Source organism: Peromyscus maniculatus, chromosome 2 (genome assembly GCF_049852395.1).
Source record: "Peromyscus maniculatus bairdii isolate BWxNUB_F1_BW_parent chromosome 2, HU_Pman_BW_mat_3.1, whole genome shotgun sequence".
Classification (NCBI taxonomy): domain Eukaryota; kingdom Metazoa; phylum Chordata; class Mammalia; order Rodentia; family Cricetidae; genus Peromyscus; species Peromyscus maniculatus.
In genome coordinates, this window is record NC_134853.1 from 108,787,699 (window position 1) to 108,814,526 (window position 26,828).

Consider the following 26,828-nt stretch of genomic DNA (forward strand, 5'->3'; position numbering starts at 1 on the left):
TGTATCTGGTTGATAAGAAGAAAGGGGGGTGGGAAGAAGGGATCTAGGCAGTAGGCTTTCCTTAGTATGGCCAACAAACATAATATCATCAGTTTCTTTTTAGCTACCCCACTCATATATCTTTGGCAGCTGGGGGTGGGAGGTGCAAACAGAATTGCAGAAAGGCTGGAGGAGTGGGATTTTTGTTTGCTTTTGTTTCTTTAGTGTTTTGCTTTTTCTTTAGATGGTTTATCACGCAAGCTCATCTAAGTGGCCCCTGCTGTAGCAGGAGACCTTTACCTCTGATTCCTGTGAGCTGGGTTCACAGGCAATTGCCTCTCTCTTTCCAACGAACTCACTGACGCCACCTCAGTGCCTGTGAACTCCCTCCAAGCTCATGCAGGTACTCTGATGTGAAGACTCTATGGCTTAGGCCTATGTCTGTACACCAATGAATCGATGCCCAGTGGGTATCAACAACAGGCATTTGCCTCACAAAAGACACCGGCGCCCAAGCAACACCACTAGATAGGCTGTGAAAGAAAAACACAGCACCGGAAACAAACCTGTAAGAAGCACTCAGAGATGCCAGCCAAAACCCCCAGGCCCCGTGCCAGGACACGGCAGCTACAAGCCGCAGCCCTGCCACAGACATGTCTTCTTCTGACTCCCACAGGGCTACTCCAGTCCCACCTGGGACCCGGCACCGTCCTTACTCCCATCCCACAGGCTCTATCCCATGAACTTGGAAATGGTGCTGGAGTTACCCAGCTCTTCTGTGCTGTGGGGTGTTCTGTATGGCAAATGTGTTGCTCTGATTGGTCAATAAATAAAACACTGATTGGCCCGTGGCTAGGCAGGAAGCATAGACGGGACTAACAGAGAGGAGAAAAGAAAGAACAGGAAGGCAGAAGGAGTCACTGCCAACCACCGCCAGGACAAGCAGCATGTGAAGCTGCTGGTAAGCCACGAGCCACGTGGCAAGGTATAGATTTATGGAAATGGATTAACTTAAGCTATAAGAACAGTTAGCAAGAAGCCTGCCACGGCCATACAGTTTGTAAGCAATATAAGTCTCTGTGTTTATATGGTTGGGTCTGAGCGGCCGTGGGACTGGTGGGTGACAAAGATTTGTCCTGACTGTGGGCAAGGCAGGAAAATTCTAGCTACACTTCTGTCACAGCCAGCACAAGCTTTAGCAAACTTAGAACACAAAATCACACTAACCCGGTCTGTACAGGTAAAAAGGTAAACTCTATGTTACATAGGTACAGTAAACTGGGAGTTTCACCAGTCTGTTGCTCTCTCTGATTCCTCAGCTTCTGTCCACAACTTCCACTACTGGGGACCCCCCGCCCCCCCGCCCCCCACCTTCTGCTGGTCCTCATTTTCTGTGACATGCCACAAAGGCATGTTCTACTACAAAAGCTGATTTACGACAATGGGGAAAAACATACCGTTTTTTATCCAAGCCTATCATAATGCTCTTTCACCTATAGAATGTATAGAATTATTTCCAGATACACTTGAATTAAAACTCAATGTTTCTTCTAATGGTGCACCAAGCACCTACAATAATTTAATACTGGCTAAGATTCTTGAGTCAGTAACAGACTGTACCTGAACTCTTTTTCAGCAAGTTCGGTAGGTAAACTAAAAAGGCAAAATCTGTCCCAAGAAGGGAATATTAGCTTTAAAATACCATTTGAAGATATATTATAATAAATTCAATTCAGATATTTTTAACTACCCAGCAAATTTTCAATTAATATGATGGAAACTACTATCCACTTTAAGGATAAAATGTTCCATTTTATTAACTAAGGGAAACAATTATACTTAGGTAGTTTTCATATCTATTTAAGCTGGTCTAATTTCATTTTGTTCAATAAACATTTATTTACTGTTCACTTGAAGCATGGGCACATCATTCCAGACTTAAAGAAGCTCCAATCTCGGTGTTTTATAATATTTAATGAGTACTATATCATTAAACTGTGCACACATTTCCTAAGAAACATAAGAAGAGAAATGAGAATCTGAGCCCTATTTTAATCATAAGAAATGGTAAAGCCAATAGTTTCTGCATATTGTAGACTGCTGGACACAGCAGCAAGGATGTGCACAGATCTTGACACTCCAGCTACTGAGAAGGGTACAAAGCGACAATCGCAGGGACCGCCGATCTGCATTAACTAAGTCTGGTGCCTCAACAGGACAGACCAGGGTCTTTGGGAAAGTGACCCAGTGCAGGGTCAGAGAAAACACGAGGTGTGTCTGGGAGGGAGGAAAGGAAAGGTGGAGATGGCGGGGAGAGGAAGACTTGTTGAACAGCTTAGGGGAAGATGTGAAAGAATGGCCATGGGCTGGAGTTAGAACAATGCAACTAGCAAGGCAGAGGACAGTGACACGCAAAGGCTGGATAATGGGAGGCAGGTGGCATACAAAATACCACATGAGTGAGCAAAACAACCAACAACATCCCATCACAGAACAGTCCCGAGGAATAAATGAAGGACACAGGAAAACAATATATCATACCCCTGAGGTGGCTACCGCAGGGGATCTCAGGGGCGGGGGCAAAAACTCACAGGTAAAACTTAAACACAAACAAGACACCACACAGTCAAAGGATCGCTCAATAGATGAGAAATCATCAAAACAAAAGTGGCAACTTGATATCGGAGGCTTCTAGCAGACACCACCCTAGTCCAATGAATGAGGTTACCACTAATACCACACACTGACAGAGCTCCCACTGACGGCAAGGAATCACTGCCAATAACATGTAACCATAATCAGACGTGGGGGAGGGGAATGACTTCAGATAAACCAATCAAAGGATACCGTACAGATGACTGGAGAGTCTCTTCAAAAACCTCAATGTCATAAAAGAAAGGGGAGGATGGAAGAACTGCCACCCAGTGGGAGAAATTAAAGAAACACTACCACTAAAGGAAGTATGGGATCCTAATTAGGATCCCGGAGAAGAAAAAAGGCACTACTGGTCAAATCTGAATAAATGCAGAGTACAGTGAGGCCAACTCTGCTTTGGAGCTTGCTCTGTGAGTAAAGCCTTAAGGCAGGAGAGGCTGAGTAATGTGGGTTCAGGTTCTTCTTGGCCTTTTGAAAATCTTTACAACTAGAATCATCTCAAAGTCTAAAAGCTTAATGGAAAATTATGATGCCAATTCCACCCACAAAATATTACTAGACATAAACCTGGCCAAAACTGCAATATAATAATAGAGAAAATGATTTTTAAAATGTACAGAGACATAAAAAAAATACACTGTGTTCACAATAACAAAACAGGTAACAATGCTCAATAAAATAAAATAAATCCCTAATAACCAGGCTGGAGAGATGGCTCTGCAGTTAAGAGCACTGACTGCTCTCCCAGAGGACCCAGGTTCAATTCCCAGCACCCCCACTTCTGGCTTCCTCAGGCCCTTGGGCTTTCAACATAGTGCACAGATATACATGCAGACAAAACATTCATACACAAAAAATTAAATTAAATCAAATTTTAAAAGACTAATAACCATTTTGATTTTTTTTTTATTCCTTTGTGTGAATGATGCTGGGCCTGGTGTTTTAGGTGTATGAACGTTTTGCCTGCATGCACATATATGTACCTTGTGTGTGTGAGCAAAGATCAGAAGGGGGCATAGGATTCTCTAAAACTGGAGCTATGGATGGTTGGGAGTCATCATGTGGATGCTGGGTACCAAATCTGGATCCTCTCTGAGAGCAATAAGTGCTTTTACTGCTGAGCTATCTATCTCTCCAGCCCCGTTATTTTTTATTTCAAAGGGTGGGGGGACTATTTCGGTCCTTCTGACTCTTATGAGTTGGATACAAAATGTTCCCCGTAAGGGTTATGGACCCTCTAATAAATTACTGCATCACGAGTGTCCCAACTTCATCAATGGATTAACTCATTGATAAGTGCATCCCTCAGTGGGTTTTACTAAGAGGTGGTGCTTGGCTGAAGGAAGTTAGTCACTGGTAAGTATAGCTTCTAAAGGTGTATTTGTACCCAGCCAGGTTGTCTCTGTCTTCCTCTACCATACCATCTGACCACCATGAAATTCTGACTTACCTTGGGCTGAAATCAACAATGCTAGCCAACCACAAAAAAAAAAAAAAAAAAAAAAAAACAAAAAAAAAAAAAAACCTCTGGAACGGTGAGGATTTTGTGATAGTAATAGAGACCTGAGTGATACACTAAAGCCATGATCTTTTTGAAACTAGCTATTGCTCTAATTAAGGAGTTAAATCTTCCCCGACGTAAAAAAAAAAAAAAAAAAAAAAAAAAAAAAAAAAAAAAATAGAAAAAATCAAGTTTTTAATAATTGAAAATTTATTTATCAATACTTATTGGCCAGAAGAAGTTCAGATTGGTATTTACAAATTTGCTTGCATTTGTTTTTGGAGACAGGGTTTCACGTATTCCAGGCTAGTTCTAAACTCACGTTAGCCAAGCATAATTCTGAACTTGTCCTCACACTTCCATCTTCCAGTTGCTGGTTACAAGTGTGTGCCCAGGCTCTACCAATTGACTGAATCCTTGATTACACCTTACCCTGTCAAAGGAAGGAAGGAGGGAGGGAGGGAGGGAGGGAGGGAGGGAGGGAGGGAGGGAAAAAGGAGAAAGAGTAGAAAGGAAGAGAGAAAACTGTGTACTAGACCCTCAAGAAAACAGAAGAAGAAAGCATTTAGCTGTAACTCAAACCCAAATCTCTAGTGACTCTCTGGTTAAGCTCACATTTCAAAAGCTCTACCAAAACCAGAAAGTTTTAAGGCAGGTCTGGTAGCTCACACCTGCAATCCCATCACCCCACAAGTTTCTGCAAGAAGATAACCATTAGTTAGAGGGCTACCTGAACCACAAAGTGAGACCCTGTCCCACAAACCACCCTCTACCACCTCCAAAACAAAGTTTTAAACTGGAAGAAGTTTAAATGCCGATGTTCTGGGCAGAAAGGGGAGATGAGAAAATGTCTTCTATAGGAACAGATGAAAGAGACAACACAGGACTTTCCATTCTCCCAATAATTATTGAATCTTGGATTTACTGAAAAGAAAATCCTTTATTATTTGTAATGCCATGAGCTCAAAAACACTGATTATTGAGAAGTTAGTATAAAATCTTCATTCTACTTAGATATTTAGTTTAGTATTCAAAGTTAGCAGCAGTCTGAAGAAGTGATGATGCAAAGAATAAGGTAGAAGAAAACACGAAATACAACAGGAATGAAGGAAAAGAAAGATATTTATTTAGAGAGGAATCATAATTTAGTTCTGGGTTTCAGAACTTTTGGTGTTCTAAAACAAAGCTGTTTCCTCAACACACTCAATATAGACATGTAGAAGCATGTTATTTTTAGATCCCAGAATCAGGTTTTAATTCTTATTTTTCCCCCAAAGAAAATAAATATATCGCCATAGAATGGGCCAACTTTTAAAAGTACCACCAAGGTACAGAGACAAGTTTATATACAAAACCTTCAGATAACTCATATGTCAATCATATAAAATAATCAAAGCCATCTAGACTTTGAAAATGACCCCAAAGAAGCATAAACTTGAAAACTACTGGTGAGATGTTTCAACAGGTAAAGATGCTTGCTGCCCAACCTAATGACCTGAGTTCCAACCCCAGGCTTCACAAGGTAGAAGAATGAACCATATATCCTGTGAGTGATCCTCTGACCTCCACATGCATGCCATGGCACATGTGTACACACATAAATACACATACAAGTACTTAAATAAATAATATGTAGTTTTTAAATACTTCAGACAACCCTATAGTATACTTTGTAATAGATACATTGGATATTAACACTTGTAATTAGTTCCACCTGGAGTGGTGGCACATGCCTTTAATCCTAGCACTCTGGAGGCAGAGGTAGGTGGATCTCTGAGTTCGAGGCCAGAGACAGTAAAAATGATCAACAGTTGCCAGGATAAGCACATCACAGAGCAATTTTACAGCGATGAAATTTCACCATGCACTACAACAACAGTGGCTATACGCCATTATAAATTTGTTTAAACCCACGGAACACACAACTCCAGGAATCAGCACTAAGATCGGCTAGCTGGAGGCTCTGGGGAGATAAGGACATGTGTAGGTTCACAGGTTGGAACAAGCATACCACTTTGCGGTACATATGGGAAATATCTGTACCTTCTGTTTAATTTTGATGGAAGCCCAAACCTGCTCCTAAAACAAACTTTTAAAATACAAGCATTTCTCTCTCCTGAAACTTTGTGTGAAGACACAAAAACAAGGACCTCATTTTTCTTTTATAAGACTTGGTGAGAACCTCTATAAATTGTTCCACAATAAAATGAAAGGACGAAATCTCTCTGCCAGAAAATATATAAATTAAAAAGCATCTTCCATTTTTTTAAAGCAGAGGGAATGAATGCATGTAGTTAACTAGCAGTAACATTTTAAAATTAAAATATTTTAATTAATATTAATTAAAATGAACATATCAATGAAATTTACTGTAGCACTGAGAAGCTGTCATAAATAACAAATCAGAAGTTTTCCAATAATGGACAGCTTTGATTTCCACTCATAATTGCTTAAATTCCATTCACCCTGACACAGCCCATATCCAGATGAGGCCCTGACGAGGCACTTCGATTAAGTTGCCTCAACTCCACACTCAACGTCACCCTGCTTATTTTCTTAAACACGTTCCGCCAAAGAGACAGGAAGACTTGGTCTCCAAAAAGGGAAATAAAAGCAAATATTTAGACCCTTACGAGCTTCTTCATTCAGTCAGAAGGAACCAGAAACCCTACCAACCACAGTAGAGAGAGGCTAAGGCATCCTTGACATTCCAGCCCACCTCCTGGCTTGGCCCAGGGAGGAAAGGGTGTGGGTACGAGAGAAGGGAAGGGAGGGGAATGAGACGTGTGAGAACAGGGGGGATTCGAACAGACAGCAGAAACCGAAAAGGGGTTAAAGGGAAAGGAGCACAGAGGAGCGATCTCAGCAACTTTGCATTTCTATTCTACTCCCAGAAAGATGGATTCCCCTGGTTCGCTGTCGTGTAGTTTGGCTCGGTTGGTTTGTTTGTTGGTGGGGTTGGGTTATTTTTGTTTGTTTTGTTTCGTTGTTTTGTTTTTTGGTGTTTGTGTTTCTCTTCTTCAAGTACTGAGATTTTAAATGAAATGTAAAGCTGTTTCAATTCTTCTATCAAATGTAACAGTACCCCACTACACATGCTTCTTATTTGATTCATCTGTAAACCATTCCTGTCAACTCTCAAATGCAAGCTTGTCAGTCCAAGGTCACTGGGCACACATGCTCCTCCATTTAATAGGTTTGGGGAACAACCTCATTGCGGTAAGATTTTTTTTTTAAGTCTTTTTAATGTGTCAGTTCAGGCTTTCAATGCCTTTCATCAAACTATTACTTGTAACTGGTCTCACAAGACCCACAGGAGTTTCGCGTGAAGCCTGACTCTCGAAATTTACATGTTGTGACATTCTTTAAAGGCATTTTGTGAAAAATCACAGCCAGCACATTTGTACCAAGACCAAAACGGCAGTATCTTTTGTAATTTTAGTCATGGTCTGGAGGTTGACAAATGGAGGAGGAGGTGGAGAATGCTGCGTGGGAGAAAATAAGTGTATTTGCCATCAGAAAACACAGTAATATTTCACGGGGAATAATCTATAAAACATTAAATGAAGGAAAGCAGGTAAACCCATATACTTCATAGGTACCCACAAGCGACCATGAACTCTGCTAGCTGACAACAATGAACGTTTTTAAAGGTAGCTTAACTGAAGAACAGCATACGCCCATGCAGAAGAGTGCAACAAAGAATGATCTCCTCCACCCAGTAGAGAAAAAGCATTTCCCAGAAGCTTGCCTCACTCAGTGCCCACTTCTAGTCCTGGGTTTCACAAACTCAACCTGCCCAAAGGGAATACCATCCTGGTTTTGGAACTTTGTATTAACAGAGGCACAGAATACAGATTCTTTGGGGTCTGGCTTCCTAAGCTAACAGTATGTTTGTGAAATTCATTCATAAACTTGAATACAGAAGTATAGTTAGTTCATTCCCACTGGTATTTTATCATTCCATTATAGGTAAGTTCTATAATGATGGACAGTTTTATGATTAGTATAGCTGTGGATATTCCTCTACATACCTTATACAGAGACCCATTCATATACATACATTCTGGGGGGTAGAATAGCTAGCTGGACCACTGGGTGTATCTGTGTTTAGCTTACTAGCAGCTTTCCAGCATGCTTGCACTAAATTACATTCCTACCTGTAGAATGTGAGAGCATCACCTGTTCTATGTGCCTGCCAATACTTCTGCCTCTCTCAATTTCAGCTATTCTGGTGAGAAGGAAGTCAATGACACTGAAGCTTCATTTGCGCTTGCTTCATGGATAATGAGGTTATGGTGCCTTTCTTTATGGGACATGCAGAACAAGGTAAGAAAAGTCTGCTGTGAGTCCTTTATTTGCTTTTTGACTGGATTGGCTGTCTTTTCTGCACTGATTTGGCAAAGTTCTGCACATAAACATTTGGGCAGAAGCTTTTAATCTGTTTGGAACAAACATGAAATGCATATATACAAGGAAAAGTCCAAAAACAGTGTTCAATTACTTTACAGTCCAGAACAAGGATAATCGTGTTAAGGTTGCTGTTGACACAGAAGGATATTATATTAAAGGAAAGCTGAGGTAGACCATTAAGAAAATGACAGATTTAAATAGAACAAACAGAGGGATTGCAGCAAGAGCGTAAGGAGCCATTAGCGGCAGCAAAGTCCAAATTTCCCTGAGCTTTCTTCTTGGGCAGCCATTTCTTTCCTGAGTTCAAGTCTTTCCCAGGCATCAAGTAACTCAGCTGGGTGAGAGTAAGGCAGATAACAACAGGCTCCAGAGGTCTAGACGGCCTTTACACTTTAACTATTGTATCTTACTCAATTCAATCATATGAGACTGAATATAGACATTCTCTCCCACTTGGCAAGGGAGCTAATTAAATAACTCACCTAATATCATAACTAATGAGCAGAGAAAAAAACCTAAGAGCTGAAATCTCCCTATGCTGAAAAGCCATGATTTTTGAAAAAAAAAAAATCTGCATCTCAACCAGCAAAATTATTGTATACTTGATTTCTGCTATGGTAGTTCTCAGAAATGAAGCAAAAACTAAGAAGAAATGAGGATACCAGAAGCTTCAGAATCTCACCCAGCAACTGCTGGTCTTCTACAAGTGTAGAAGTGTGCAAATGGAGCACCTAAGAGTCCAATCCAAGTCAAGGCACAGAAGTACAATTGTAAACCTCCTTTATGTCAGAATGACACCATTAATTCTGTGACACCTTGAGGTAGAGGAAAAGATGTCAACACAGTGACTAAGATACCCTGATTTCCAAAGTAAGGAAAGTAGCACACCTTAGAGTCAAGGAACACAGTAAATGTTGTAAGGGATGAGCTATTCCCACTGTACCAGACATTTATTAAAATTCCTAATTATCTTTCACGTTTTTAGAAACAATTTTCAACAAAATAGTTCTAGCCTTTGGTACATGCTCATTAATTGCGTCCTTTTGCTTGATCGTTAAACACAGCTTAAATATAATGAGCACCTGATTTAGGTTAGAAAGCCCTCCTAATGATTTCTACCTTTATCTCAATCGTGTTAAGACTATAGCTCTACCATCCATGCTGTGTGGGGGTGGGAAGTGCACGCTACACACATATCCACACATGCTCACACACTTCTTGTGAAAGTTTTCTCTAACTTTAACCTCTCTCATAAAATACAGCAATGCAAAAGCAAAGTCTCCCTATTGCAGACATTCGGAGTTGTGCAGACAAAGATGATATCCTATCAAACCCCACTGCTCTACCTGAAAGGCAATTATATTTATATAATTTATACAATTACACCTATTTCCTGGGGCTGCTGAAACAAACTACCAGATTTGGTGACTTAAAACAGTAATATGTTCTTCTCTCACTGTTCTGAAGGACACAAGTTCAAAACCAGCTTTGCCATGCTTAAGTGAGGGTCAGGGAGGTTGTGCTCTAGGAGAGAGAATCTGTTCCTCGCCTCTTACTTTGGGTCAATGTTTCACTCATGACAACAGCCTACTGTCTATGAGTGTTCAAATTACTCATCAGTTAATATCTTAAAGCTCTAAGTATGAGAGAGGAAATTTATGGAATTATAATTGTTACTGTAGGTAAGTCCAGGGCACACTGAAGTCCAAAGTCCAGAGACTGCCAGTGTCTACATGGAAGTCTACTACAATCAGAGTCTAGCACAGCATTTCCAACTCTAACTGAATGTTAAATTCACCTTAGAACATTTTATCAGACTGATGCTAGTGCCCCATCTGAGACCACTAAATTGATATGCAGTCCAAGTTGGGGGGATGGGTATATAACTCAGATGATCAAAATGTGCAACCATCAAATCAAACAGAAAACACACAATGAAATGGGGATATTTGCCGGGCAGTGGTGGCGCACGCCTTTAATCCCAGAACTCGGAAGGCAGAGCCAGGCGGATCTCTGTGAGTTCGAGGCCAGCCTGGGCTACCAAGTGAGCTCCAGGAAAGGCGCAAAGCTACGCAGAGAAACTCTGTCTCGAAAAAACAAAAAAAAAAAAGAAAGAAAGAAAGAAATGGGGATATTAGCCACACAGGGAAAGGATCTTTGATAAAGAGAACATCCCCTGGTTTGGGACCATATCAATGTAAGACAACCACTTTTTTACTGATGAAAAAAGATCTCTTTAAAACTCCTGTCCTTCATGGTATGTATTCACTCATAAGTGGATTCTAGATACAAAATAAAGAACAATCAGACCACAACCCATAGAACCATGGAGGCTATATTAATAGCATGGAGGTCCCTAGGACGACTGTGGCTTATAATAAATTTCGGTTTTACTCAATTATTGAAAAAAAAAATAGCCAAATGAATGGAAACACATGAACTATGAACCAAAGGCTGAGGGGCCCCCAGCTGGATCAGGCCCTCTGAATAGGTGAGACAGTTGATTGGCTTGATCAGTTTGAGAGGCAACTAGGCAGTGGGACCAAGTCCTGTGCTCATTGCATGAGTTGGCTGTTTGAAACCTGGAGCTTATGCAGGGACACTTGGCTCAGTCTGGGAGGAGGGGACTGGACCTGCCTGGACTGAGTCTACCAGGTTGATCGCAGTCCTGGGGGGAGGCTTTGCCCTGGAGGAGGTGGGAATAGGGGGTGGGTTGGGGGTAAGGGGAGAGGGTGGGAGGGGGGAGAACAGGGGAACCCATGGCTGATATGTAGAACTGAATGGTATTGTAAAATAAAAGGAAAAAAATAATTTAAAAAAAAAAAAAAAGAATGACTGGAAAAAAAAAACTTGTGTCCTTTATTTAACTTTAAAATATGTTAACACAAGTCCTAATAATTGACCTGGGGGCCAGTGAGATGGTTTGTGGATAGCAGTGCTTACCAGCAAGCCAGCCTAGTGACCTAAATTTAATCCCCAGAACCTACATGGTGGAAAGAGAGAGCCGACTCCAGCAGGATGTCTTCTGACTTCCATACTGACACTGCGGCATGAACACACACACACACACACCAGTTTCTTAAAAAATAAACTCACTCCTAACATAGATCCTTGTTATCTCCTTTAATTGACATCTCTCTAAATATTATTGAGCTATGCTTGCTTTAAAAACTGTATCTTCAGAAAGTATTCACAGGACAGTAAAATCATTCCAGAATTGTCCTTGCTTCTTACACGTGTGTTTTATATGAAGACCTTTACTAACGCATGTGAAATGCCCATTAGAGACTGAGAAAGATGGTTAACCCAGTGTTTTACCATCACCCAGGCTCACTGCCCAAATTCAGGATTTTACTTTGTCTCTAATTCGTATTCCTTCTTTGGAGCTGTACTTTTGTCTACCATTTCAACTACAGAGAAAGAAGGGGGTAAACTTAAAAATTTGAAAAAGACAAAAAAAAAGTCAATTCTATTCCTAAATATTCCTTTTTAAAAATATTTCTTAAACTCACGTGCCAATGGTTAGGCATAAATGTTAATGTTCATTAGCTACACACTAAAATGTTGACTTTTATTTGGATAATTAGTATGATGAGTAACAGCAAAGGTGGCAAAAAACATACCTTAAGAAACTAATTTCACAAATGAAGAGTGTACCAAGAAGTCACATACGATTGGAACTTCATCATTATATGCATTTATCACTTACATGGACAAAATAATTACCAAGACCAAAACATGAATGTTTCATTATGACAGTTGTTAAGGGGGCTGGAGAGATAATTCAGTGGTTAAGAGCCTGTGTGTGGATAATCATGAGGACTGAAATTACTATCCTAGCACACATGTAACCAACTGGGCATCCTGCCCATGCCTCTATCCCACATCATGGGGGTGAAACAGGAGGGTCACTTGATGGCTTCCAGCCTAGCCGTGGAGGTACGGGGAGAGCCTCAAGCTCCAGGCTCAGGAAGAATAACAGAAGAAGACCCTAATACCCTCTTTATGCCCTCCATGTACTCACACACAAGTACGTACAACTGAACACACATACTTACACAAACATATGTGCACACACAAATAAATGAATAAATCTTTAAGTTGTTTTATAAGAGTTATTAATCTTTGGTTTGACGTGTATTATATTTGGATACACCAAAATGCCAAATGGATAACCAGTGGGAAAAAGGCATTTCAGAGTTCCTTAAAAACAGAACCATAGGCTGAGCAACTAGGCAGGAGAATATAATAAAGGACATCAAATTGAAAAGGAGGGATCTGATCACTTCTATGTGCTGACATAACAGCTTATATAGGAAAAAATCTAAAGACCCCCACCACCACCACAAAAGACTTATTAGAATAAATGATGTAATGCATCATAAGATGCATACAAGCACACAAAATTTAGTAGTGTTTCTAAACAAGCTAGCTGAAGTCAAGAAAATCCCATTTTATAATGATCACCAAAAAAAAAATGAATGCATGGGAAATACCAATGACATTCCCAACAGAAAAGGCAATCCTAAAATGTATAGGGACTCACAAAAGACCTTGAGGAACCACAGCAATTGGGGGGGTGGGGACGACAAGCTGAAGACACCTCAGTTACCAACTTAGAAGAACACGGCACTGGCACCAAAACAAAGACGAATAGACTCAACCAGGAGCCGCAGACACAGACTACATATTTACAGGCCAACTGACTCTCAATAAGGACACTAACATTCGTTAGAAAAAAAGACAGTCTGCTGAGTGACATAAACGCAAACTACTAGAAGAAGCCACGAGGGAAATACTTCAAAGTACTGGTGTAAGCAAATTTTTTTTAGTTATGATTCCAAAACACACAAGCAATAAAAATGAAAACTGGCAAATGTGATCATACAAACTAAAATTTCTGCAGAGATTTAAAAAAAAAAAAAAGTCAAGAGTTAGGAGACAATCTACAGAAGGAGAGGAAATATTTGCAAACTATTCATCTAATCAGGAACTGGAAAACCAGAGGCGTAAGTTAAAGGCCAGCCTGGGCTACAGAGTGAGACCGTGTCTCAAAATCCCAGAACAAGAAAAATCCAATTTTAAAAAAGAAAACTGGAATAACTTAGTCAAGTCACCCATTATTTTTCAGAGCTTAAATAAACAAAGATATAAACATTACATCAGTTCCTAGACGACAGTTATCCAAGATTACCAAATACGAAGTCACAATCCAAAAGTCTTTTACAACTTGTCTGGGTACTTAGGATGAACTGTGAATGACAGCTTTTATCTGTATCATGCTCTTTCACCCAACTTTATTGCACACACTTATAATCTTAAGATATCTTGCTTACAAACACACACACACACACACACACACACACACACATAAAATCCCTGAAAACAATCCAGTTTTACTTCTAAGGGTTTTTGTTGGTGGTACTTAGTTGGCGCTCTGTTTATTTCTAAACCAGGGTCTCACATGTAGAGCAGGCTGGCCTCGAACTCTCGGAGATGTGCCTGTGCTTGGACCTGCTTCCTAGGAATGCACCTATTAGCCTCTCTCCCTCTATATAGTATACAGTTGGCTTTTTAAACACAACTCCCTTAAATTATTAATTTGTTTGCTTGCTTACTTCAGACGGGACCTCATATGTAGCTGAGGATGACCTTGAATTCCTTATGTGTCATGCTTAGAGGCTTGTACCACTAGGCTCAGTACATGCAGTGCTGGGAGGGAATTAAATCAAGAGTTTCCAGGATGCTAGGCAAACACTACCCACTGAGCTACATCCCCAGTCCTATTGCTATTTAAATGCTTGCCAACTACTGAATTCAGATGTCATCCTCTTGGAGACCACTCTAACTCTGTGGCTGCCACATTGCAAATTAGCGTGCACATCTTCCTTACCTTGCCCTAACCCTTCCCTCGATTTCACTAGAACCAAATTCAAACAAGGCAGAATGCGTGCAACTAAATGTATGACTGCACCTCAGATTCACAGACTGAATCTTTATCATTCTCAAAATATCAAACACATGAAGCAGTAACTTAAGTGAATGTCAGGCTGGTGCATACCCTAGATCCCAGCACTTGGGAGGCCAAGGCAAACAGACGTCAAAGAATTACGGACCAGCTAGCACTACATAATGAGGCCCCATCTTTAAACTTAATTATTTTAGAAATCCTTTTGCAGGATGGTTTGAAAATTCCTTTCAAATTCCCAATAAGGTTTCTTGATATATGTCTTTGTAAACTACTGATTCTCTGGAAAGCTGAAAAACGTAACTGTTTATACACTGTAACTAAACACATACTTATAAAAGATCACCATGAGAGAACAGTGATGGCAGCGCCAGTCAAATCCCCACCAAAACTACCAAATTAAATTAATCTCACAGTTGTTTGCACAGCTGTAGTCCATTACAGATTTGGTACTGGCCCCAAGACGTCATGACTTCAAGCGATATATTAAACCTGACCAGCCGTCAGATTATTTGTGAAAACAAGATATGCAACTATATGATAAAGCCTTTGCAAAAAAATACAACCATGACTGCTCAAAACGGCTCTTGCAAAGATCCTCAGGACTGCTTCAAAGGTGAGGTTGCCCCACTGGTAAAAATGTGATAGAGTAACTTAGAAAACATTCATGAAATATTCATAAACCTAAAAGTAAACACTATTAACTCTTTTTTCAATTCTGTTTTTACATTTATTTGTTGTTTTCTATGTATAAGTTTTTTTGCTTGCATGTATGCCTGCACACTCCTTAAATCCCAGCACTTGGGAGGCAGAGGCAGGTGGGTGTCTGCATTAGAGGCCAGCCTGGTCTACATAAGGAGTTCCAGGACATTCAGATCTACATAATAGAAAGAACCTGTCTCAAAAACACAAAAAGAAAACAGAAAGGAAATAGTTATTTTAAAAAGAAAAAAAGCAGAGCTACCCTAAGATCTAGAAACCTCACTTCTAGGTACCTACCTGCCTTGGACCTGAAGGAAAATCGCTACTCCTGTATTCATTGCAGTATTATTCTTGGAAGCCAGATGTGGAAACAGCCTAAGTGACCATCCACAGATGGAGAAACAAACTGTGGTACTTATACACAAGGGAGTATTACTCAGCCACAAGAAGAAGGAAATTCCTGTAACTTGTAACAACAGGATTAACCTGGAAGGCACCACACGGAGTGAAATAAACCAGACAAAAAATACCGCAAACTCATCATCACCGTGGGACAGAAAGGGCTGTCCTGGCAGAGGCAGGATACAAAAGTGGTTGTCTAGATGGTCACTGTAGTGACCACTGCAGGTTGTACACATGTATCACATCATGACACTGCATGCTATGAGTGTACTGAACACTAATTTATCACAAGTTAAATGTTTTTCAGTAACTATAATAAACTCACCAGCCCCACAGAAAATTCAAGTGCCTGTACAAAGTTGAGAATTGTAAAAGAAAACATTCAGCATATCTACATTCATTCTATAAGATGTGTCTTCAAAAAAATTACTGTTAGGAGAAAACTGACCCAACCTTCCAAGAGCAAGACACCCAGCAGCAAGAATGGAAAAGCAGGAGCTACAGAGCTGCCTCTAAAGTTAGGAGCACTTGTTGCTCTTGCAGAGGACCTTGGTTCCATTCCAAGTACCCACAAGGTGGCTCACAATCAGCTATAATTCCAGTCTCAAGGGATCCCACGCCCTCTTCTGACCTCTGTGGGCACCAGGCACACACATGGTGCACAGACATACCTGCAGGCCAAACGATCACACACATAAAATAATAAAATGAATAAATCTAAATGTCTAAATGATGAAAAAAATGGTTTCACTGTAAATGTATTCCTCAGAGTTTTCCACACCTAAAAGGCTTTGGGAAGGTGTCAGTTTACACAGAGATCCTGTGTCTCTATTTCTGCTGAAGACTAAGTGAAAGAAGCATTTCCACATCACAATGCTTTACATACAGTTATGAACTGACGGAATGATTCCATTGGTGGGCTCTGACACCATTCTCCTTGACTATCATCTGACCTTTCCTCCCTAGGTGAGTAGCAGTGCCTCTCGTCTGATTTTAAAGTTTTCTAATGATCCGTGGAGAGGTAAACAGCAGCACTGGGAGGAAAACAGGGGCTAGTGAGAGACAAACCAATCAAGCTTTCTGCCGATGAGAATGAGCACGGAGAACCCCGTGGTGGAAGGCTTTCTCAGCCACAGGCATACAAAGAGAGAACAGGGCCACCTCACAGGGTAGTCTGGGCTACCTCAGAAAAGCCCTGATGCCAGAGGCCAGACCGTGACAGGCTTTTGCAGACACAATGGACTTTTAATAGAAACAAAGAGGAAGGAAATGCACATCCAAAAGCAATCAATCATAAAATATTTGAGTAATGAGAGACAAAATAGTCACTAAGAGAAAACCGCATTCAGTCCACAGACACAGCCCCTGCAAGAAGGATCAGAGCCGGCACTCCAACAGAACTACAGGCGCCGACTCAGTGCGGCAGATGTGCTCCACACCATTATGGTCAATCGGGAGATCCAGGAGTTGGTCACCCAGTTTCAGGATGTCCCACGTCCTCAGTGACACAACCACAAAACTGTGCTGATCCTGGAAACATGTTCAAAAAGGAAGCCATGGTAAACTATTCACCTATTCTTACTTGAAATACTCACACAAGCCGTAAATCAGAACCAGTGAGGTTGCTTTGCCTTTTAGTCCACAAAGAGGCCAAGGCGGCCATTTGATTCTATTAGGAAACAAAGGGCTGGGGCAGTGAAGAGAGAGTGCTTCAAACTTATGAGGACCTCCTACGCTTATTAAATATAAAAGAGCTTTTAAAAGTCCATCACAGGTATAATTTGGGACTGTAATTTTTAGAGGGAATTTTTTTCCTTGTGCAGTCTAGCCGGCAGAGAGCCAATCAACCCATTAGAAAAATCAAAGAGCCAGAAATCTGCACTTTGTCATTAATTCAGCCATGCGAAGAGCACTGCCACAAGCATCTTTTTTTAAAGCTGGACAGCGAAGACTAACAGATAGCAGACGAGACGTCCATCCTATAGCCAGAGCTTTGCTCGCACCCCAGCAAGCTCCAGCTCTCTTAACGTCCTTGGGGATGAGCTGGTGTTCTGGGTGTGGGCGGCACACACAGTGATAAAAGAAGACAGGATAAAGACATTTCTTGGCTTTCTCCTACCTCCTTGAAGAGTGAGCCTGACCTAAAAATCACTATGCAACGCTGAGGGGTGGTAACCACAGATGCTATAGTCTCCTGGCTCTATTTTACTCCGTCTAATGTACCGATTCAAGCCACAACTAGCTTGGAAGAAAAGAATGCAGGGAATAGCAGTACTCAAACAACAGACACCCTGCTCTTCCTGCTTACGCAGCACTTTAATCAGGTCTTCTCAATTTAAATTCACCATGCAATAATCATGACTCTTCCTGAAGGGTAATTGTTTGTAGAAGGACTGTTTTAATAAAAACCCACTGTGTGGAGGATTTTTTTTTTTATTGTAAATTTACTGCAAACTATTCAACTGAGACTATTTCTTCCCCGCCCGGTATGTGACTGCCACTGGATGTGACTGCTCCGGCATGTGACTGCTCCTGCAGGTAGTGGCTGTTTAACTAGAGAAGCAGAACCAGTGCCAACAAGCACCCAGTGCACAGAAAATATAAGTGCCGCATTTATAGACAGGCGCAGCTTTGTAGAACATGGGAGATCGGCAGCCTGCGTGAAGAACAGCCATCTGGTTCTTCACTTAGAATGAGGATTTGAGCCACATAAACATCCAGAACCATGAAACACCAGTGGCCTGCATTGCCAGCTGTAAAGCTATAGCTTGGGAGCCTCAAATGGACCAGTCATTTACAGCCCCAATATGAGCCTCTTCAACATGCACATTCACACACACGTTTACCTTGTGCTCATCTACGATACTAAGAACACTGCACACACTGAAACAGGTTGGAAAAAGCAAACAAGAACTCAAGTGTTACAGCTGGCAAGAAACTCCGAAGGGAAAATTAACATATGCCACCACAGGGGACTGGCACTGCTGAACACTCGTTTCCTCTCAGAGATGAGCTGCACAGAGGTAAGTGTACTTCAGTACTGTTAAGAACTGGAGGGCGGCTGCTTCAGTAGGGTAACAGAAAAGCAGCTGGGAGGAAAAGTCTGTCCATTCTGTATAAGAAGAGATGGTTTATTTTCTATTCTTAAAATATTTTATTTAATGGTGTGTGTGTGTGTGTGTGTGTGTGTGTGTGTGTGTGTGTGTGTGTGTGTGTATGCCCATGAGTACAGGCGCTCATGAAGACAGAGAAGGGCATTAGATGCCCAGGAACTGGAGTTACAAGAGTTACATGAGCCACCAGATGTGGGTGCTGGGAACCAAACTTGGGTCCTCTGGAACAGTATGTGCTCTTAACCACTGAAGTCATCTCTTTGGCCTAAGAAAGATATTTCAGACACTTTGTTATTTAAAGAATGTTGTAGCCTCCCTGGGTATATGAATGCTTGCCATTCACCTACACTGGGAATCCAAAGTTTCAGCGCACAATTTTCCTAATAAAAATAACTGGGAGTTTTCATCCACTTACACTTGAAAAGAAAGGGAGAGAAGATTCTGGCATTTCATAGAATATATAATGTATATATCTTAGACAAATCCTTGTCTTCAATGTGAATTTCTGTGTCTTTATATTTGAAATATCTGAAATAATTTAAATATAAAGCAATACAAACTATAAAAGTTAAATGTAATTAAATCACCAAGAAAATAGATTTTAAAAGCGCTGCCATTAAATTTATAACCTTCAAAGTGATTTATTACACTATGAAAATAAAGTCTGAGTTGCAAAATTTATTTGACAGGCATGGCATATTATAAGCATGGTAATAGCAAAACCTCATCATGGTTTATACTGTTCAAATATATTAATCTTCATCTTACCTAGTTTTTATACATACATTTAAAAAACTAATTACAAACCTGAAGACAAGTGATAAACTACGTGGCAGTGTTTATGATATTCCTTAATATAAATGCAATGCTCATTTAATCATTAAAAGAGTTGGAGACCTCCACTGACTAAAGACTTTATAGCCTTATTACCCTATCCAGGTCCCAGAATTTTTATAGACAGAAATCATTCAATGACCCATGTACTCACTGTTACTTAAGATGGAATTAAAAGGTTATCCATTGCAGAGTCTAAGAATTTAGCCAGAGTTCTCATTTTGATTTTAACTATTCAAAGTAATAAAACATACTGCCCCTGGAGTAGTGGCTCGGTGGTCAAGGACTCGCCCAGCGGGCATGCGGACTAAGTTCATACTTGGGGGGCAAAAAAAGCACCACCCTTATATGAGATTTAATCCATGCCAAGAACTGTTTTTAATCCATTGAACCTCCAAAATATTGTGAGTTAATGTTAACATTAACTTCATTTTATAGAGAGAAAAAAAACTTAAGACGAATCAAATTACTTGTACAGCTAAGTGTGTGTCCTACCTGAGATTCAAAGCCAGGCAATCTTTAACCTCCTAACCATCTTTGTAGAGCAGACCATGTCAAACATCACATCTTCCTTCCCTGACTCCCTACCTCTATGTGAAGACCAAGAATGCCTGAGGGGAGATGGGATGTAACTCAGTGGTAAGTATTTGTCTATCAGGATTAAGGCCCTGGGTTCAACTCCATTAACACTATGGAAGTCAGGCATGGTGGCACATGCTTGAGATTCCAGCTCTGGGGAGGTGGAGGCAAGAGGATCAAAAGTTCAAGATCATTCTTCCCTACATTGTGAGTTCAACACCACTTGGACAACATGAGACACTGTCTGGGGTGGGGCAGGACAAATATCTGAGAAGGCGAAGATTCACCACCATCTCCTTTAAAAGGTAGACTCTAGTCCTCAAGTCATTCCAAACATCCTTGAGATTAAAGGCAAGGAGAGAAGAAAGGCTTTGCCCCTCACAGGGTGGAGACAGTGGATACAGAATGCCAAAAGCTCTAAGGAGTTAAACAAGTGAGGCATTACCTGAAGTTTTCTAAGCATTCTTAGCTTGGTCAATACCTACAACCATGGATAAAACGATGCTTTTTAAATGGAATACAATGGCATGGAATGGAGAGCTAGGAGCTCACAGGAAGAGCACTTACCTAGCATGCAGGAGGCTGCAGGTTAGATTCCCCAACACACACACACACACACACACACACACACACACACACACACACACACACACACAGTGCTTTAAAAACATACAGATTAAAAGAACTCAGAGCATAGATTACTCTTTTCCTAAGTGGTTTAATGGTACTTCACAAGTGCACCAAAACCATGCAATGAGGAAAGGGTGGTCCCATCCAGCAATAAGCAAAGAAAACAAAAGGAAGACTGGACCCTTTTCTCACATCATATAAAAAGTTGACTGTAAATGAATTCAATATGCACTCCGAAATTGTAAGACTAGAAGAAAACAGAGGGCCAGCTTCCTTCTATTTTTTGGTAAGGATTTCTTGGCCATGATAACAAAAGCACAAATAAACAAGTGGGACTCTATCAAACTTATAAATTGTGTGTGTCTGTGTCTGTGTGTGGTGTGTGTCTGTCTGTGTGGTACATATAATATGGTGTGTGACTGGGTGCAGATGCACTATTGTCCACAGGTAAAAGTCAGAGTACAACTTCAGATGTTAACCTCGGGTGTTCCACCTTGTTTGATGCAGGATCTCACTTCCTGCTCTCTGCTGTATACACCGATCTGATTCACTAGTCTGAAAGCCTCTAGGGCTTCTCTTGGCCCCACCCACCTCCTCGAGAAGCCTCAAGGACACAGTTGACTGCACCTGAACCCAGGCTGTCAGGCTCATACAGCAATGCTATCGCCCCAGCCCCAAACCTGCAAACTTTCATGTAACAAAGAAACATCAATGGAGTAAAAAAAAAAGCAACAGAATGAGTATTTGCAAGCCACGCCTATAAGGGACAATACCCAGAATATATAATGAAGATCTCTACAATTCAGCAACAAAAATATAATGTAATTAAATGTTGGGCAAAAGTCTTGAATGGACATTTCTCCAAAGAAGATATTAAAACTGCCAACAAGCATATGAAAGGATGTGAAACACCACAGCTATGGTCTGATATGGGCTTATTGGGCTAGCGGTGTGATTCCCAGAGTAATGCCACTGAAAAATGGCACTTTTTGGTTTGTTGGTTTGGGTTTTTGTTTGTTTGTTTGTTTGGTTGGTTGGTTGGTTTTTTTTTTGTTGTTTTTTTTTTTTTTTTTTTTTTGAGACAGGGTTTCTCTGTGTAGCTTTTGGTGCCTATCCTGGATCTCGCTCTGTAGACCAGGCTGGCCTCAAACTCACAGAGATCTGCCTGCCTCTCTGCCTCGCAAGTGCTGGAATTAAAGGCGTGTGCCACCGCCGCCGCCCAGCATGTAAAACCGTTCTTTTTTTTTTTTTTTTTTTTCTGGAGCTGAGGATCAAACCCAGGGCCTTGAGCTTGCTGGGCAAGTGCTCTACCACTGAGCTAAATCCCCAACTCTAAATAACTTTTGTGAATCTTTTGTTGTTGTTGTTGTTTGTTTTTTCGAGACAGGATTTCTCTGTGTAGTTTTGGTGCCTGTCCTGGATCTCACTCTGTAGACCAGGCTGGCCTCGAACTCATAGAGATCCACCTGGCTCTGCCTCCCGAGTGCTGGGATTAAAGGTTTGAGCCACCAACGCCGGGCTTAACAGGAGTAATTAGGTGATGGGAGCACCAGGATCCTCAGAAGGGATTAGGGAAGGATTACAGCTCAACACCACAGGATGGGTTAGGTCTTGTGGGACTCTGAGAGAAGCAGGCTGTATTACAAAGCAAACTCACTCTCCATGTGACTACGTACTCAGCTAGCTGCTCTCACACACACTTCTGCCCTCTGATATTATCTGCCACATTATGAAACAGTGTGAGGCCCTTGTCAGGAGCAAACACTTGAACTTCAAGTTTTCAGCTTCTAGAGCAGGGGTTCTCAACCTTCCTAATGTTGCCACCCTTTAATACAGTTCCTCATATTGTGGTGACCCCCCCCAACCATAAATTGTTTTGTTGCTACATCATAACTGAAATCTTGCTATTGTTATGAAACACAATGTACATATCTGATACACAGGATATCGGATATGTGACCTCTATGGGGGTCGCGACCCACAGGTTGAGAAATGTAGCTCTAGAATCATGAGCCAAAATAAATAAATAAATAAATCTCTTCCTTAAAAGTTACTGTCTGTAGTCACCTGAGAGCAACACAAACCCCAATAAGAGCAACACAAACCCCAATAAGAGCAACACAAACCCCAATAAGAGCAACACAAACCCCAATAAGAGCATCGCAAATCAGAGAAACACATGTCAAAACCAAAATGAGATATCATTTTATACACCAGTTAGGACAGACACCATTTCCCCACCACCAAAAAACAAAACATAATACACTCATTATTTTGTTAAAACTGTCAAGGACATGAAGAAAGTGGATCCCTCATACAGTATCAGTGGGAATATAAAACACTATACCTACCAGGAAAAAGTTTCCTCAAAAAAAATAAATAAACTATGACAAAGTGTAGCAATCCTACATCTTAATATATATTGAAAGGAATGAAAAATAGAATTTGAAATGTTCAGGTTCATGGAAGCATTATTCAAAATAGCCAGGAGGTAGAAGCTACCTATTTTCTATCAAAGGTGAATGGACAAACAAAAGTGATATGCGGACACTGGGAGATTATTCACACTTAAAAAAAAATTCCTGGCATATGCTACCTTATAGGTGAACAATACACACAATGTATTAAGTGAAATAAAACAGTCACCAAAAGATAGGCTACATGATTCCACTTACATGACGCATCTGAAGGTCAAATGACAAACAGAACGCTGAATGGTGGCTGTCTGCCCACTGCCAAGGAAGGCCAGGGTAGGAGGCAGCAGTCTGAGGATCTGGGCTATCTAGTCTACAGTCCTGTACCTGTACTATCCACTTGGGAACTGCTGGGAACATATAAGCCATGCATTTTGTATGGGCTTGGGTTTTTCTAGTCACAATTTAAAAAAAATAATAATAATACACATTAATAGATCGCATGAGCATAAGGGATTCTAAATGATGTCATGCTTCAGCCTTTTGAACCTTCCTAGATCTAAACTAACCTGAGAGCCAAATCTCCAGGTAAAATGCTCCGATTCCTGGAAGGTCAATATTGAGATTTTCCTTTAACTGATCATGACGGCTAATCTTGGTTATCAACCTTACAACTGGAATCAACCAAAAAGCAAGCAATCGAGCACAGTGGTAAGGGATTTTCTTGATTGATCATTTAAAGTCATCATTTAGGGTGATTTTTCTCGATTGAATCATTTAAAGTAGGAAAGGCTCCCCCTAAATATGACTCACATGTCTGTGGTGGCAAGGTAGCTTATGCTTTCTGCATGCTTGCCCTCATTCCCACTGGCAAGTTCATCTACCATCTTTGAGACATTCCTTCAGTGTCAGAACCTACTTCTCCAGGATTCCAATAGGGACTGTAGCTCTCTAGGAATCCTCTGGGACTCCAACACCAGACTGGGGCTGCTTGAGCTGTTCAGTCTTGTGAGTTGAACAACTACTGGATTTTTTTGTTTGCCATCAGAAGACAGTCCTTGTTGGACTACCCAGACCACACAGTTTACTAGCAGACACATTTAAAAAAGTGATACTAGGGACAGGCGCTGCGGCTGCGGCCAGCAGATGCAGATAAGCACTGGAGGGCTCCTGTTGCAAATCACCCTCTGGAGTGATGGAAGGATCTTTCTACTAGCACATGGAGGAGACCCGATCTAGTGTTGGTGTGGCCCCGGGGTTCTGTTTATGTCTTTCCTCAGGACAATGAAGTTCCTCTTTGGATTCCTGAGCACTAAACGCGCCCTGTGACTGCTGCTGAAGCCCAACATGACAGAGACCTAATGGGTCTTCATGAAAAAATCTACCCTTCTGATGCCAATGGAGATTGAGAGCCCAATATCACCAGCTTTGGCAAGCATTAATGTAAGCCTAGGAACTGTAGCCATGAGATTGGATTCTCCAGAAGAGCTGCCAGCTAAAGTCATGCTGGGATCAAGAAAAATGGGCCTTGGCGTTTCATGTTCCTGGAGTTGTATCCATGCCAGTGGATGTCCACACACTCCAGAAGAGAATTTGACATTGCTGCTGCCGCTGTTGCTGTTATAGCAATGGCAGCCACCGCTGCTACTGTTTCTGGGATTACCATTTCATAATTGCTTACTACAGTTAGCACAGTGGAGACCCTGGCAACAAAAGTAGCTACCACAGTTAGTTAATCTTCCACTCTATTGGGCATGATAAATTTAATTCAGTAGTTATATACATCTCGATTGGCTTTCAAAATTATAAATTTATAAACTCAAGTTCCAGTTGCTTTTGGGATACTATCTTACAAGGACTCCAAAGTACAGTATGGCTCGTTAAGGAAGGGAATGGCTCGGTTGCCTTTAGCCTACTGGCTATGGGTGAGATAGGACCTCTGTTGGTCTTTTCTGTATCAAACACACAGATTGCAAGCCCAGTGCCACTTTGAGATCTTTGGCAGCAGTTAACTCTGCAGCTCACACACGATTGAGCCTGTATGATAATGAGTATTCAGAGATGGGTAATGCCTGGGGGGCACTCACCAACCTAAGACAGAGCACCTGTGTGACCTGGGCAGGCATCTCCATGACAGGTAAGGTGACCTGCTGATGTCCCACGTCAGAAGCTCTGTTTCTTAATAAAAGGGGGACCTGTAGGTCCCTGGCCCCCGTTTTGGGTAACTGTTGCCTTGCTTGCTGACCTTGACCTTGATATCCTCCATATGCTAATTCCCTGCCAGGTTCCACCCTCCTGAATGCTAAAGGGAAGTTCCTTGTCTGGGTATCCTGAATAATGGGTGTTAACAGCTTAGATGCAAGATTGTAAAATATCAGTAGCGAACTTCTGCCCTCCAGGGTTCTCCCATTGTGCTGTAAGCCTGTATTTAAGACCCCCTCCCTCCTTCAATAAATGACATTTGGCATTTAAATATATATATAATATATATATATATTCAATTATATATATAATTGAATGAATACTGCGAATGTAATCTATGAATACTACAAATGTGATTAATATCATGAGTGTAATTAATGAATATCATGAGTGTAATTTAAAAAATAAAAATAAAAAAAGTGATACTAGTAAAATTAATACTATGCTTTATTAAACCTAATTTATTAAAAAAAAGTAATTTCAAATGTCAGGGGTTTTTTTGTTTTTTTTTTTAAGCTACAACTGAGGATGTGTGTTTAACATATACAAAGACCTGGGTGCAATCTTAAGCAACAGAATACTGAGTAAATAAAAATTAAGATTTTATACATTCTTTTAACCATGCCCAGCCCTGGTTATGCTGGCGGCATATGTGTGATTCAATGCTTAGTTTTAGTTGGAATTTCTTCACTTATATTCAGAATCCAAAACACCTACAGTTCGCATAGCCAAAAAGTAGGTTCACATATTCAGCTTGTTTGTTTATCATTTTTTAATAACTGAATCAAGTCTCTGATTTAATTAAAATTAAAATTTGGAATTTAGTTAACTGCCACATCTTGAGCACTGCCAAGTGAGAAGTGGCCAATGACGGCCCAGTGAACACAGAGGCATGTTCTTTGTCTTACTCCCACAGAATATAGTCAGGACAACCTGAGACCAGCATCCTGCCAAGGAAGACATTTTTGCACTCTGCAATGAAGTTAGCATTCAAATTTGAATAACAATTAGTGGAAATATGTTAAGTTATCCAAGAAAGTGTAAATACACATGAGATTTGACATCCCACTGGGGTAAAACACAGCAAATGGACTGTAATTAAAATAATCAGAAATATGAGAATGAAAACTTCCACCCTCTAATTATATAAAAGTGAACTCATATCCATTTGGAATGTTCTAACAAGTCATTCCCTGCCTTAGATGCTGTCCTCCTTACCTGCTTTCAGCAGCAGATTGATCAAAGAGCAGCAAGAAGAGGCAGAAGGAGTCAACATTCACCCACATACCTCTGAAGGGTACGTGGAGCCAAGTCACCCTTTCTGAGAATGCCAATCTGCTCAGATCTATCAACACAACACATTCTGTAAGATACTAACATAGGAATAAACTAGTAGACAGGTGTAGTGTTAAGAAGTGTTAAGTGTTAAGAAGCTG

At 40.8% G+C, this 26,828-nt stretch overlaps 1 protein-coding gene and 1 long non-coding RNA gene across 3 annotated transcripts in view; one reads left to right on the plus strand and one right to left on the minus strand.

The window, feature by feature from the left end:
- Positions 1 to 26,828, minus strand: part of Mllt3 (MLLT3 super elongation complex subunit) — a 281,881-nt gene that overhangs the window by 180,407 nt on the left and 74,646 nt on the right. The window lies entirely within an intron of this gene.
- On the plus strand, positions 18,181 to 21,840 carry LOC143271889 (uncharacterized). The gene is made up of 3 exons (XR_013049183.1): positions 18,181 to 18,643; positions 20,111 to 20,206; positions 21,284 to 21,840. It is a non-coding gene; the product is annotated as an uncharacterized LOC143271889 (long non-coding RNA).